We start from the raw sequence: 16,040 nt of genomic DNA, 5'->3' as shown, positions 1-16,040 counted from the left end.
GGAAAAAATATTTGTGAACTGTCTGTCTGACAAAGGCCTAACATCAAGGATCTACAAGGAATTCAAAAGTGCTGGAAAGATAAAAACAAACAGCCCCATTACAAAGTGGGCAAAAGATATGAATAGACAGTCAAAAGAAGACATATGAGCAGCCAACAAAAACATGAAGAAATGCTCAACCTCACTAGTCATCAAAGAAATGCAAATTAAAACTGTACCGAGATATCACCTAACTCCAGTCAGGATGGCCATCATCAACAACTCAAAAAACAACAGATGTGTATGTTTATCGCAGTACTGTTCACAGTAGCAAGACCATGAACCAACCGTGCTGCCCATCAAAAGAGGACAGGATAAAAAAAAAAAGTGACATATACACGATGGAATATTACACAGCCATAAAGAATAAAATCATGAACTTCAGAGCAATCTGGGTGGTCTTAGAGTCTATAATACTGAGTGGTCTTTCATAGAAACAAAGAACTGAGTATCACATGTTCTCACTCATAAGTGGACCATGAATAATTATTGTAATACTATAAGAGAATGATGGCAGTAATGGGAAACTGCCGGGAGTGAGGCAGGGAAGTGGAATTGGCAGTAGTGGGAATCTGCCTGGGGAAGGTGCGGGGCACACCTCATCAACAAGGGTACCTGCATTATGAACATTTGTATACCTAACCCTCAATTGTACCCCACATCTTTAAAATTAAAAAAAATACGATTATTTTTTATTATAAAGATGTGGGGTACAATTGAGGGTTAGGTATACAAACACTGATTTTGCAGGTACCCTTGTTGATGAGGTATGCCCCTCCATCCCCTAAAGGAATAATATTTCACCAAGTATCTTGGCCCCCTGTGATTCAGTCAAGTTGGCACATAAAATCAGCAATCACAGGTTTTTATTTTCTTTTTATTTCATTTCATTTTAAATGAGTGGGATTCTCTAATTATGTGCCATTTCTCAACTACTTGTTTTAATTTTTTCAGCTGTTAATTTTATTTTAAAGTATTTCATTGTCAAATAGAAATTGAATATATTCAAGATGTACATGATAATCTAAAATACATATATGGATAATGATTACTACCATCAAATTGATTAACACATTCATCACTACCCATTCTGTACACTAGATTCCCAGAACTTGTTCAATTCATAACTGAGAGTTTGTACACTTTGATCAACATCGCCACATTTCCCCCCTCCCCCAGCCCCTGGAAACCACTGTTGGACTCTATTTCCATAAACATAACTCCACCAAAGGGAGTGTAAGGAATACAGGCCAGGAGGAGCTGAGCCATGAAAGAGGAGTGGGGATGTTATAGGCATATAGGCAAGGGGTATTGCACCAGAGGAAAAAATGGCACATATAAAACCTTACATGTTTTTGATGTGCCTGGATCATAGGGTCTCTATGGGAGAATGGAAGGCAACAGGCTGAAAAAGTCAATGGACCCTAAATAGCAATGGGCCATGAATTACCGGTTCATGAAATCTGGACTTTTTTCTGTAGGCCTCAGGGAGCCCTGAAAGGGGTTTAAGGAGAGTGAGATGATCAGGATTACCCTTCAGAAGATTAATCTGGGTTTATTAGGTGCAAGAAAATGCAGCTGACCTTCCTGAAAGGATACTAGGTGATTCATGGAACCCCTGGGTGAGCAGAAAAACTAAGCTTAAGGCTGCGTTGAGGAATGGCATCCCAAATCACGTTCAGAACTGGATTCACAGAATATGGCCAGCTGAGATGCTGTTGTCTGGATGCTACCGTGACTCATTTGCTAGAACCAGACGTCCTTCCACTATAGTAGCCAGCAAAATGGAATCCACATGGAGCCTCTTTCCCCATTTACTTCTGAATCCAAGTGTAGCATGTGTAAGTCTAATTAAGAAAGTCTAGGTCTCATGACTCTGCCTTTGCTATTAAGAAGCTAGAGAAGGTAGATTTCTGGGTTCTACCTTAGGAAGATGGGGTCCATAATGTTGGAGATTCTCCAGACATTGCAAGCAGGGCCCAAAGGTGCCAGGCAATAGTGGCAGATGGTCACCTCACCTGCCTATAGTGCTAATGATGAGTTGGGAACATGCAACTCTGAGAAGAGTTCAAAGTAATCTACAATAGTTCAGGTGGTATGTGAACTCTGTTGGCAATGGTAGGAATGGAAAAAAGAAATTAAAACTAAATACGTGAACTTTTAGGAGGTAGAACCAAACGACAGAAGAAGTATTGGATAAGGAATTATTATTATTATTTTTTGAGTTGGAGTCTCACTCTGTCACCCAGACTAGAGTGCAGTGGCACACTCCCGGCCACCAGAGCCTCAACCGGCTGGGCTCTAGCAATCCTTCCGCCTCAGTCTTCCAAGTAGCTGGAACTACAGCCCTGCACTACCATGCCCGGTTAATTTTTTTGATTTATTGTAGAGGCGAGGTATCGCCAAATTGCCCAGGTGGGTCTCAAACCCACGGGCTCAGGCAATCCACTCACCTTGACCTCCCAAAGTGCTGGGATTACAGGTTGAGCCACCGAGCCTGACCTAGATAAGTAATTCAAGAGATAGCAATAGCAAAAGCATGGAACCAACTGTGCACCCATCAAAAGTGACTGTATTTTTTTAAAAAGTACATATACACAATGTAATATTATATAGCCATAAAGAAGGACAAAATTATGAACTTCACAGCAACTTAGATGGAGTTAAAATCTGGAATACTCAGTGATCTATCACAGAAACAAAGAACTGAGTACCACATGCTCTCACTCCTAAGCGGATCCTGAGCAATTATCATAATACTATAAGAAATGAATTGGCAGTAGTGGGAAACTACCAGGGACAGAGTGGGAAAGGGGGCACACTTCATCAATAAGGTTATCTGATCTCAAACCACATGATGAGGGGACCAAAGTCAGGCCCAAACTTTATCAGTACAATGACCATTTGTATACCTAGCCCTGAATTGTAACCCACATCTTTAAAATAAAAAAAGAGAGATAACAGGGCCATAAAGAGCCATGCTTGAGGGACAGGGAGAATGCTAATCTTAACTAGATCTAGGAAAAAGAATGGTAAAAGTAGAAACAGGAATTCTTATATATTTTGACATTTAAAAGATTTGTTTTTAGTGAAATAGAAATTCACCTTTTAAATATTTTGTTGCTTAAAAATACTGACCAAATGAGATAATTATGTATGTATATATGTTTGCATGTGTTTAATTTTTTCAGAATCAATTTTATTGAGCATTGGTAGCAACCATAACAAATATTTACATTTTCCCAATTTACAGCACAACATTTCAAAGGAATATCCTTTTCTTTCAGTAAGATCTTGTTAACTTATATAACTGAAACAACAGTGTATGTTCTTCAAGGAAAAGCCAAATGATTTTTTTAATGTTCAAATAAAGACATAAACATATGGCTCCATTAGTAACATTTTATGTAATCCATCACTAAATTATTTTCATTATCAATTGGCATTCATTTATAAAGATGCATTGTTAACACTGTTTTGGTCAGTTGAAATATGGCAGAAAAATTAATGCAATTCACAAAAAATTAAGCATACATTTTTGCTACATATTAAATTGTATGGTAGCTACACCATATGTATAGGGTTTGATTAGTCTTTATTACTCTTAATTTTGGCTATTTAAAATTAAATGATTGTTATCACTGTGATCGCACAAAAAAAAACTACTTTAAAAAATCTTTGGACTAAAGTAAAAATTTCAAATAAGTTCACTGACAGATACAAATAAAGCAAAACATCTAAATGGACGGCTCATTTTCCACAGTAGTTTGCCTCACACATATGAAGGGGCACCCCATAAAACAGAAAATTATCTTTTTGTTGGAAGGTGGGCCCCTTGTAGTATAGGCTTCTCCTGCTACATAAATGTTGGAGGAATTCATAGGCATCAGTGTACCAGCTAGCATTGTTGTAAGGGATTTTATTCGGCTTCGGTAAATTTTTTTTGGTGGGGCAGTATTCTTTCAATGCATTCGCCCTTTTATGATGGGTGATTTACACAAAAAACCTGCCCACATCACGCTGAGTGTTCAGCAGTTTTTAATCAAAAACCAAAAATGTCATGACCCCAGTGTGTCCCACCCTCCCTATTCACCTGATCTCCACCTGAGCAACTTTTTATTGTTTCTCTGGATGAAAAAGTCCTCAAAAAGAAACGTTTTGCCAATGTGGAAGAGGTGAATCAAAAAGTGGCAGGGGCAATAAAAAGCATCAAAACTGACAAATTCAAAGACTGTTTAGAGCAGTGGAAAGGTCTCAATAGGTGTATTGCATCAAATGGAAAGTACTTTGGAGGTCACAGAAGTTTAGACATGGAAGAATCAATACACTATTTTTTAATAAATAAATTCTGGTTGGACTTCGTGGCTCAGCCTGTAATCCTGCTCCATTGGGAGGCTGAGGTGAGTGGATTGCCTGAGCCCGCGGTTTGAGACCCGCCTGGACAGGGAGACCTCATCTCTACAATAAATCAAAAATATCAGCCAGGCGTGGTAGCGCATGCCTGTAATTCTGGCTACTGGGAAGGCTGAGGCGGAAGGATCGCCGGCGCCCAGCAGGTCGAAGCTGTGGTGGCCAGGAGCAGCCACTGCACTCCAGTCTGGGCAACAGAGTGAGAGTGACTCCAACTCAAAAAAAAAAAAAAAAAAAAAAAAAGATGTTCAGAATAGAGTTGAAATATATTTTTCCCTCAAAAACAATAGGTACAATAAAATGATTGAGAAACTTTCACAGGGAGGTAATAATTGTCAGCAAAAATGGAAATAGATTCAATAAACACTAAAAGAAATTTTGCAAAAGTAAAAAAAATAAAAAATAAATAAACTCAATGATACACGGTAACAAAATTATCTTAGAAATTAATTTTTAAGATCAGTCTTAAATATTTTAGAACATACTGGAATATGATCTAATTCTTCTTTCAGTTGCCTACAGAAAAGTAAAACCACAGAATAATTCCTTCTATCTAGAATGAAGATTCAAATAAATAAACATATTTAAAATTGGCCTAAGATATAGTTATTTTAAACAAATAGTGTAGAAATTTGTAGGTAATGCCTGAAACCTGTTTCTTTATAAAGTACAAATACAATTTTAAATACCATATGTCTAAGTTTCAGAATGTCAAACTATAGCATGTATTAACAGTAGATGTCTGTGGCGGCAAGACAATATTTGACTTGCAATGAAAAAAATGAAGAATTTTTTTTTTTTTTAGGAAGGAAGAGAAAAGAATATAAATAGAAATGATATCAGGGAAAAGAAAAACCTGGTTTCCAAATAAAAAGACCGTAAATTGAAGAGAGTAGTATAACTCTTTATTGATACTTACCAGCATAATCCCTATTATCAGAAATAATGTAATATCACCTCATTCTTGCTGTATATTATAATCATTATGCATATATGAATACATGTATAAAATATAGACATTGCATGGTGACTAAGCAATTTAAAAATAAATCCATAGACTAAGTCACAGCAGCATGCATAAATTATTTGTGTCTTAACTGCTAATTCATGTCTGAACAAATTTTCATTAAGCATACTAGTCATTTTCAAATGATGTAATAAAAAATATGATTGCAATATTTTATTACTTTGCTAAATCACATTTACATTTGAGAAAAAATAAGCTATCTGATTTACCTATTTTAATACAAGTATATTCTGGATCATATTATAAGAGTACAAGAATAAAAACTTAAAATATCAGCCGGGCTCGGTGGCTCAGCCTGTAATCCCGCGCCTTTGGGAGGCTGAGGTGAGTGGATTGCCTGAGCCTGCGGGTTCGAGACCAGCCTGGGCAGCGAGACCTCATTTCTACAATAAATCAAAAAATCAGCTGGGCGTGGTAGCGTATGCCTGTGATTCCGGCTACTCGGAAGGCTGAGGCGGAAGGATCGCCGGAGCCCAGCAGGTCGAGGCTGCGGTGGCCGGGAGCGGTCACTGCACTCCAGTCTGGGGGACAAAGTGAGACTCTGACAAAAAAAAAAAACAAAAAAACTTAAAATATCATAAATTTCCCACAAGGAGACATTATTTAGTTTGTGTCATTGGCATGTATTACAGAAGTTTGAAGATCAGGCACAGTAAATATTTATCTTCTACTCCAATCATACTGGTATACTTCTACACAAGGCCTCTTAACGAAACCAGTCAATTGTAGATAAAACTTTATCAATGAATTGTCAGACAGCCATCATTTCCTGTTGACATAAAATGTGCAGCATACCTTCTAAAGTGTTAAAGTTTACATCGACTGAATTTACCAAATACTTTTAGTTTTTCAACAGTAAGACTATCAAACTTCAGGTGAACTAAAGGGTCACAGTCTCCATGGCACTGGAGAATAAAACTATATTTTTTAGCACCATGAATAGGACCCTGCTGCATGGTGAAAGCTGTATATAAAGCTCCTCCTTAAGAAAATCCTCCCAAGATAATGCTGTTAGAAGGTATGCCATTCACTTAATGATCTATCAAAGATGTTATATTTTCTGCTGCCTGTTTACTTCCAGATTTATCCTCCTGTGAATCTGGTGATATCCCAATAATATCAAACCAAGAAGGCACAGACATGTCCATATTAATGTAACAGACATACTGGCACATGAGCAGATATGTTTGATATATGAACTTCTGACACCTCACTTCTGCCCATCTGTGCCTGGTATCTCCCAATCCATTAAGGCAAATCACCATGGGAGTGATCTGCTGAGCAGTGGACATGGTAGTGGACAACAGAGCAGACATTTATGGTTGAACATACGCCCTTTAGGCAGGAAGGAGAGTGGATGCCAGGCATGGCCCAAGTGCTTGTGAGCAGGGCATCTTGGCCGGTCACTCTGGGCATGCAGCCACAATCAAGAATTTATAAAGACTTTGGTTGTGTTCAAGGAATTGAGATGCTCATCTAAACCCAGAACTATTTGACTTCTATTCTCTGGAATAGATATACAGCATAAGTTTGGAAATTTATGTTCTAGGAAGAAAAAATGTTAGAGTTGACATTTTCTCTTTTTTAAATTTTATTTTATCAGAGGAATGTGGGGTACAAATGAGAATTTACTGTATAAGTGTGCTGCATGCGGGTGAAGTTTGGGCTTCTAACTGGCCCATAATAACCCTGGTAATGAACCAAGGACACTTTGTGTTGTCTCCTGTACCCAACCCTCCTCCTTCCCTCTTTCTCCAGCAGTACCCAATGACTGCCAATCCCTCCCTTGTGTTAACATGACTAATTGTCAAGGCGCACTTATGAGTGAGAATGTGCAACATTCAGTTCTTTGTTTCCATGACAGTTAACTTAGTATGATGTCTCCAACTCCATCCAATTTGCTGCAAAGGTCATAATTTTGTACTTTATGGCTGTGAAGGCAACCGTAACCAAAACAGCCTGGTAATGGTACAAGAATAGGCATATAGAGTTGACATTTTCAACATGACATCAGATGTTACTTTTTCTAGTATTTAGTTGTATCTAGTTGGGGTTGACAAGTTAGTAGTTTACTTATTTAAATACAAATTGTGTCCCTATGTAGTATCTATAGAGAATATTTCTCTCTATATCCTATTATGACGGTAACTATTAAAATTGACCAAATCTGAACTGTGAGATAATGTGACAAGAAGGTTGAGTTGCTATTTGTCCCACATCTACTATGAATCTTTTCCACTTAAGCAAGCACTGTGTAAACTTTTGGGGAGTGTCACTGGCGGGAGTTGGTGGCCCTGATCTGTTCCCACCAGAACTCTGGCAACCAGTGAACATGATCTTGTGCCATGTGGAGACAGCTTTGATTGGCAGGTACAACCCTCCTGCCCCCGACCCAACTTGCGTTGGACAAATAGACAAGGCAAATCCCTATATTTTCCTATGTTACAAAGGTCTTTCTATATGTTGGCTGCTTCCTAAGAGTTTCCACAAGTTCCGTAGAACCTTTGTTTGACAAGACAAAAATTCTCCCTTTCATAGGTAGAATTTGGACAATAATAGGCCTTTCTTTTTTTTACATGTGGGTATAGGCGTTTAGGTGTTCATATCCTTTTAGAAGCAGTCATTGAGTAAATAATGTCCCTCTGAACAAAGATCTAGCATCATAACTTCCTTTCATCTAGACAGTTCTGACTAGCTACTGTGATATGACTTGAAAAATCTGTCCTTCATCTTTTGATTCTATCATTCTTATAAAACAAATAACAAACTACAAAGTATTCCTGACATCTTTGTAGTGTCATAAGACCCAGACAAGTGATTCTAGAGTTATCAAAACAATCTTTTCTTAGCTGCATATATATACATAATCTAATAAACAAAAATACTGGTTGTGGTGTGATAGATAGATACTCAGGCTTAGAGTCACCAGGCTCGGGTTCTAATCTTGGTTCAACAGATTGATTTTAAGCTGTGAAAACTTGGGCAATTTAATTAGCATCTGTGGATATTACCTAAAAAGACAGGACTATATTGAGGACACTGAAATATTTGTGGAAATACTATGGTAACTACCAAGAGACACACAATCAGATGTGTCACTGATGTGTCATGTGATATACTCAGGACTCAGCACAGTCACAAACAAGGTCCTGGGTAATCTAACCACTCTGAGGAAACACACTTCTCCGCCTCCCTCCACCACCTTCCCCTGATTCATTGTGCTTCAGACACCCACTGACCGCGAATTCCAAGTTAGGGCTTTGCAAAACTATTCTCTCTGCCAGAAGCTGTCTGCATTTCGTCCCCACTTCTATTGACCACTTCTTTCCTATTCTTCATGTTTCAGCCTAAATATGAGTTCAGATAAATCTTCCTGTCCCACCATAGAGTTGAGTCTGACCCAACTAGACCCTGATAGTTCCTCTGCTTCTTTATAGAATTTCTAAGAATTGGAACTTTATTTATTTATTTATTTATTTATTTATTTATTGAGTTGGAGTCTCACTCTGTTGCCCAGTCTGGAGTGCAGTGGCACACTCACAGCCACCACAGCCTCGATCTGCTAGGCTTAGGCGATCCTTCTGCCTCAGTCTTCCAGATAGCTGGAACTACAGACACATGCTACCACGCCCGGCTAATTTTTGTTATTTATTGTAGAGATGAGGTCTCACCAAGTTTCCCAGGTTGATCTTGACCCCCTGGGCCCTGGCAAGCTTCTTGCCTCAGCCTCCCAAAGTGCTGGGATTACAGGCTGAGCCACTGCACCCGGACAAGAATTGGAATTTACAGTTTTTTTGCAGTTAATGGTATAATGTCAGTATTTGCCATCAGACTATAATTTCTATAAGAGTGGGGTGATGCTTTGTCTAATTACTAGATCCTAGGACCTTGGAAAGTGCCTGAGATATAGAAGAAGTTCAATATGTATTTGTTAAGCGAAGTAATGAATAAACCCACTACATGTGCATTTTCATGTTTTTGCATATACGAATACATTTGGTTGGGAGAGTTTTCTCCCTGTTTCATTTGGATATTCCTTCTTCACTGAATGGATCAGCCCAGGGCTTCCTTTCACCAGTCGTTCATTCTAGATCCTTGGTGATTCCTAAATGCTCTCACAGTGCTTATATTTTCCTCCATTACAGTGGCTACACACAACATTTATCTGGTTATTGTTAATAAATACTGACATCCGCAAACCTCCTCAGACCAATTAAACCAGAACCTGTCTGCCCAACATGATAATTTCTTTAAAAGTCTCCCTGATGATTCTATTATGAAGCCAAGGTTTAAAATTACTGATTACCATACCATTTCCTTATCCTCTATGTACATGTTTATCTCTGCCCAGAGGTTCAGCACTTTGAAAAAAAGGACTTTTCTTATTCATTGTCCTATCTTAAGGATCTGGCTTAGAACTAGGCATTTTGGTGAATACTTAAAAAAATGTTTTTGAATGAGTTATTAGACAAATGTTTGTTATAGAGATAGAAATAAGTACATGTCAACCCCAGACCACTTTTACCTTAGATATGGGTGTTGAAGGAACCCTTAATAAAGCCAATTATTTCCAAATATTACACCAAGGCATTTTCTATTGAGTAAGAAAAAATATATGTAGTGATCGATTATAGATAAAATTCAAGATACTTTTTTCCCTCTTTGATAACACAACAGTATTTCAGTCATATAGGGAGCTCTCCAAAAGTATTTGTTTGTGAGAAAGTAATTGGATTGAGAACTACTGTGAATTGAATCCAACATAGCAGAGTTTCACACAAAAAAAGATATATGTTGGTAGGACAATCACTGTTTTCTTTCAGCCCTAAATGTAGAGCAGCTGAACAGGATAGTATTTAGAAGAAAATTAATGAAATTCAGTTTTCTGAAAAATCAATTGGATACAGTATAAACAATTTGGTTAATGTGTGGGGCATTCTGTATGCCAGAAGTTGGAGCTTTCCAAAGTTTAGGATAACATTCTGTAAACTTCTTGAATTCATATCTACATGTATACATGCTTTTTCCTAGGAAGACAGAATATAACTTCCACGAGCATCTTGAGAAAGTCTATTTTTCAAAAACAAAAGGATCATTACTAGAGGGAGTTTTGGGTCCTTACTAACCTCTGTGGCAACATAGTCTGCTCAGGTCTTCTGAGTCAAAACAAACAGAATTCTTCAGCATTATCCACAATCTCCAGTTCAATCACACAGTAACCCTGAGGGTCACCCTGCTTTCCTGTGTTTTTATGTAAGAGTTTTATCTTTAATCTTCATTCATTTCAAACTGACCTTGTTTAATTTAAAGGTCCCAAAATTTTCACCATCCCAACACTGTTCTTTCTTCTTTTCCAATATTTATTTCTAGACTACTTGTTTCTTCTGTAAACTTCCTTCTTTTGGATTGTGCTCCTAATACACAGAGAATGCTTCAGATTATGGCTTACGAGAAGACTCTAGGGAATACTGGCTTTCATGAGCAGATGGAATAAGAAGTTATGAACTAGAATGACACAGGTCCATCAGAGAGATGGAAGAAGAACCATCGAGAAAGAATGAGATCAAAGACAGGGTGCGTTACAAGAGGATGCATCTTTGGATACCCCCTTGGATGCAGGTTGTGAGTGACCTCATGTAAGAGTACTTTTCTGGGGATTTGGAGATGGAAGTCAGAGTACAGTGGGTTAAGGGGTCAGTGAGAATAAGCCAATGAAGTCAGTGAGATTGTTAGCTCCAAAGAAAAGAAGGGGGTACAAGCACTTCAGTTATTTATTTATTTGAATAGAAAGACCTATGTATGTTGATGAAAGGATGCAAGGAAGAGGAATATTTTATAAGCAAGAGAAAATTTAATGTCATAATACCCCAATATGAGGGGAAAAAGTCAATTACTGGTGTTTTTATTTCATTGTATAGTCTCTTCGAAGAGTTGTTTATTTTTCTCAGTAGAGTTATATACAGTAAAAACCTGTATCCATAAAATATAGCTTTAGATGGTCAATAATAAAGTTATATTGAGAAAATAAAGATTCCTTTTCTTCACTTCAAGAGTGGCTCTATATTCTCACCTCTTTGCTCTTCTCTGGTTTAATGCTGGTAAAAGATACCTACAATCTCCTTTCTAAAGCAAACACATTCACCACTGCTCTTGGTAAAATGCATTAATCCCTCTTTCCAGCATTTTCAATTTCTGTCCAGACATACACATGTTTAATTCACCCCTGTTATTCCCTAAACCTTGAGGGTTTCATGTCAACTTTCTACTCAGTAAACTTTCAAATCAACATTCTATTGCTGTCTTTAGCTTCTAAAGTTCTTTGTGCTCTTTCTTTCTCAATAAACTTTAATGTGTAAGTCATTTGACATTGAGCTTGTTTCTACTAGCCTTTGTATGTCTCCTCACCTGTTACTGATGAGAAAGAGAATCCACAACTTCTGCTCCTCTGTTGCCCTGTCTGCTCACTTCCCAGACTGGAGCCTGCTTGCTTTGCTCCATGGAGTCCTTCTTTTATTTTTAATTTCAAAGATGCAGGGTACAATTCAGGATTAGGTAGATAAGTGGTCATTGCACAGGTAATGTTTGGCCCTTCCTTTGGATCCCACTTTTTCTGGTTCGAGATCAAGTACCCTTATTAATGTTATTTGCTCTCCCTCCCCTAGCAGTGTCCCACTACTGCCAATCCCTTCTGTATAGTATTGCAACAAATTTCAGGTCCTGCTTATGAGTGAGAACATGTGGTACTCAGCTCTTTGTTTCTGCAATAGATCACTGATTATTATAGACTCTAAGCCCATCCAAGTTGCTGTGAAGTCCATGATTTTGTCCTTCTTTATGGATGAGTAATATTCCATCATGTACATGTACCACATTTTTAAAAAATCTAGTCTGCTTTTGAAGGGCAGCATGGTTGGTACCATGTTTTTGCTATTGTGACTAATACTGCAGTAAACATGCATGTGCAGGTATCATTTTTATGGAATGATTTTATTTCCTCTGGATATATTCTCAGAAGGAGGAATCATATGGAACATACCCTCTGGGTATATTCCCAGAAGGGTTGTATGGAAGTTTGATTTTGAGATCTTTAAGGAATCACCACACTGTTTTCCACAGAGGTGATAATTGTTTATACCCCCACCAACAGTGTAGAAGTGTTCCCTTTTCCCTACATCCTCTCCAGCATCTGTTTGTTTTTTTTATGTTTGTTTGTTTTTTGAGTTATTGATGATGGCCACCCTGACTGGAGTTAGGCAGTATCTCAGTGTGGTTTTAATTTGCATTTCTTTGATGATTAGTGAGGCTGGCCATTTTTTAACGTATCTGTTTGCTGCTCATATGTCTTCTTTTGAGAAGCATCTATTCCTATCTTTTGCCCAATTTTTAATAAGGCTATTAGTGGTTTGGTTTTTGTTTTTGTTTTGTTTTACTTTACCTTTTTGGTATATCCTGGATGTTAGGCCTTAATCAGATTTATAGTTAGCAAATTTTTTTTTTATTCTGTGACTGTCTCTCCACTTTCTTTATGGTTTCTTTTGGCTGGGCTCGGTGACTCAGCCTGTAATCCCAGCACTTTGGGAGACCGAGGCTAGTCAATTGCCTGAGCCCGAGGTTTCAAGACCAGCCCAGGCAACTTAGCCAGACCTCATCTCTACAATAAATAAAAAATGAGCTGCATGAGGTGGCACACACCTATAGTTCTGGCTACCTGGAAGATTGAGGCAGAAGGATTGCTGGAACCCAGCAGGTCAGCGCTGGGTGACCGTGAGTGTGCCACTGCACTCCAGGCTGGACGATGGAGTGAAATTCCAATTTTAAAAAAAGTGGTTTCTTTTGCTTTGACAAACCTTTTCAGCTTGATGAGGTCCCTTTTCAGAAGAATGATGTTGGTAATTTCATGGGTATAGCGTTGAATTTGTAGATGGCCTTTGTTGGGATGGACATCTAAACAATGTTGATTCTTCCAGTCCATGAGCATGGAATCGTTTTCCATTTGTTTATGTCTTATTTGATTTCTTTGAGCAGTGTTTTGTAGTTTTTGTTGTAAAGGACTTTTATTTTTCTGGTTTGGAAGATGCCGAGGTATTTCTTTTCTTTTCTTTTCTTTTTTTGTTTTGTTTTTTGTTTGTTTGTTTGTTTTTGTTTGTCAATTTTATCTCTTATGATGTAGACATTTGGGGTTTTGATCAGGAATTGGCTGCCTATTCCAATTTCTGTAAGGGTGTCTCTTGCATTTTCTATGATTCTTATCATTTGAGGTTTTATGTTTAGGACTTTGATTCATTTAGAGTTGGTTTTTGTTTTGGTGATAGGTAAGGGGTCCTGTTTCAATCTTCTGCATGTGGCCAGATAGTTTTCCCAACACCATTTACTGAATAGGTTCTCCTCTCCTCAGTGGTTGATAGTGGAGGCTTTGTCAAAGATGAGCTAGTTGAGAAATTGAGGTTTTGCTTCCTGAATCTCTATCCTATTCCATTGGTCTATCTGCCTGTTCTTGTACCAATACCAGGCTGTTTTGATTATTGTAGCCTGATAGTGAATTTTAAAATCTGGAAGTATGATAACTCTTACTTTGATTCTTTTGCTGATGATTGATTTGACTATTTGTAGTTGTTTATGTTTCCATATGAATTTCTGTCTTGTCATTTCCAGATCTGAGAAGAAGGATGTTGGTAATTTAATGGGTATTGTGTTGAATCTGCAGATTGCCTTTGATAGGATCGACATCTTAACCATGTTGATTCTTACAGTCCATGAGAATGGAATATATTTCCATTTGTTTATGTCATCTTGGATATCTTTGAGCAGTGTTTTGTAGTTTTTGTTATAAAGATTTTTCACTTCTCTGATTAGAAAAATGCGGAGGTATTTCTTTTTATCTTTTCTTTTTTTGTTAATTACGTTAATGGTCTTGAGGAGGTTGAGCCAACCCTGCATCCTGGGGATGAATCCTACTTGGTCATGGTGGATGATTTTTGAGATACGTTGTTGGATATAATATGCTAGGATTTTGTTAAGAATTTTTGCATCTATGTTCATCAGGGATATTGGCCTGTAGTTCTCCTTCTTTATTGGATCTTTACCTGGTTTGGGTATCAATGTGATAAAATGATTTGAGGAGATTTCCATCTTTCTTGATTGCCTAGAATACTTTCAGTAGGATTGGTATCAACTCTTCCTTGTATGATTTGTAGAATTCCACTGGAAAGTCATCTTGTCCAAGACTTATTTTTTTTTTTGTAGGTGGTTTTCTTATGATAGAGTCAATTTCCTGGGTTGTTATTAGTCGAGTTAGGGTCTCACTGTCTTCTTGTTTCAAGCTTGGAAGGTTGTGTGATGTCAAAAAGTCCTCCATGTCATTTAGGTTTTCAAATTTGTTTCCATACAGGTATGCAAAGTAATCTCTGATAATCTTTTGTATTTCTTCAAGGTCAGTTGTGACTTCATCTTTTGCATTTCTGATTGTGCTTATTTGGGCACTTTTCTCTTTTTCTTAGTCAATCAATCTTCTTTATCCTTTCAAAGAACAAACTTTTTGTTTTGCAAATTTTTTTCTATGATATTTTTGCCTTCTATGTCCCATATTTGGGCTTATATTTTAGTGATCTGGATTCTTCTGCTGAAGTTAGGGTTATGCTGGTCTTACCTTTCCAGCTCCCTTAGGTGATTTGTTACACTGTTAACTTGTGATCTTTTGATCTTTCTATTTTCTTGATGTGTGTTCACAGAGATATAAATTCTCCTCTGTTTTCATGGCATCTCAGAGGTTTTGGTAAGATATGTCTTTATTTTCACTTGTTTCCAGAAATCTTTTAATTTCTGTTTTGATTTCTGTGTTCACTCAGGAGTTATTCAGAACCATACTGTTTAGTGTACATGTCTATGGGTTTGGGAGGAATTTTGTTGGTTCACTGTTATGTTTGTTCCACTGTGGTCTGAGAAGGTGCATGGCCATAATTTGATCTTATGAAATTTGTTTATGCTTGATTTAATGGCCAAGAATGTGGTTGATCTTGGAGTACATTCCATGTGGTGATAAGTAGAATGCATATTGTGCGTTTGTTGGGTGGTGTTTTCTGTAGGTATCTATTAAGTCCTTTTGATCAGGCATCAAGTTGAGGTTCTGGATCTCCTTGTTAATTTTTTTTTTTTTGCCTCAATGATCTATCTGGGAAGGTTAGTGGGGTATTTAAATCTCCAGCTATGATAGTGTTAGAGTCAATATTTTTTTAGTTTACTTCATAACTGCTTTATAAAAGCTGGTGGTCCTGTGTTGGATGAATATATGTTTAGGATGGATATTTCTTGTTGATGAATTGAACCTTTTATCATCATATAGTGTCCTTCTGTATTTTTTTAAGTTTTGATAGCTTAAAGGTTGTTTTCTCTGATATTAGGATCATGATACCTGCCTTCTTTTGGTTTTGTTCACCTGAAAATTTGTTTTCCATTCTTTAACTTTGTGTCTGTGAGTGTCCTTTATAGTGAGATGTGTTTCCTGGAGGAAATATATTGTTGGATCGTGCTCTTTTTTCCAGTTTTCCATTCCATGTCTTTTCAATAC

General features: G+C 37.5%; 1 pseudogene; it reads right to left on the bottom strand.

Annotated features, from left to right (window-relative positions):
* Nucleotides 1–6,182: 6,182 nt before the first annotated feature.
* Nucleotides 6,183–6,768, bottom strand: LOC110594696 (annotated as a pseudogene).
* Nucleotides 6,769–16,040: the final 9,272 nt, after the last annotated feature.

This window comes from Carlito syrichta, unplaced genomic scaffold (assembly GCF_000164805.1).
Source record: "Carlito syrichta isolate Samal-C Ts95f unplaced genomic scaffold, Tarsius_syrichta-2.0.1 Scaffold50926, whole genome shotgun sequence".
In the NCBI taxonomy this organism is placed as follows: Eukaryota; Metazoa; Chordata; class Mammalia; order Primates; family Tarsiidae; genus Carlito; species Carlito syrichta.
The sequence above is the reverse complement of the archived record's forward strand: the minus strand, read 5'-3'. Positions and strand labels throughout refer to the sequence as shown.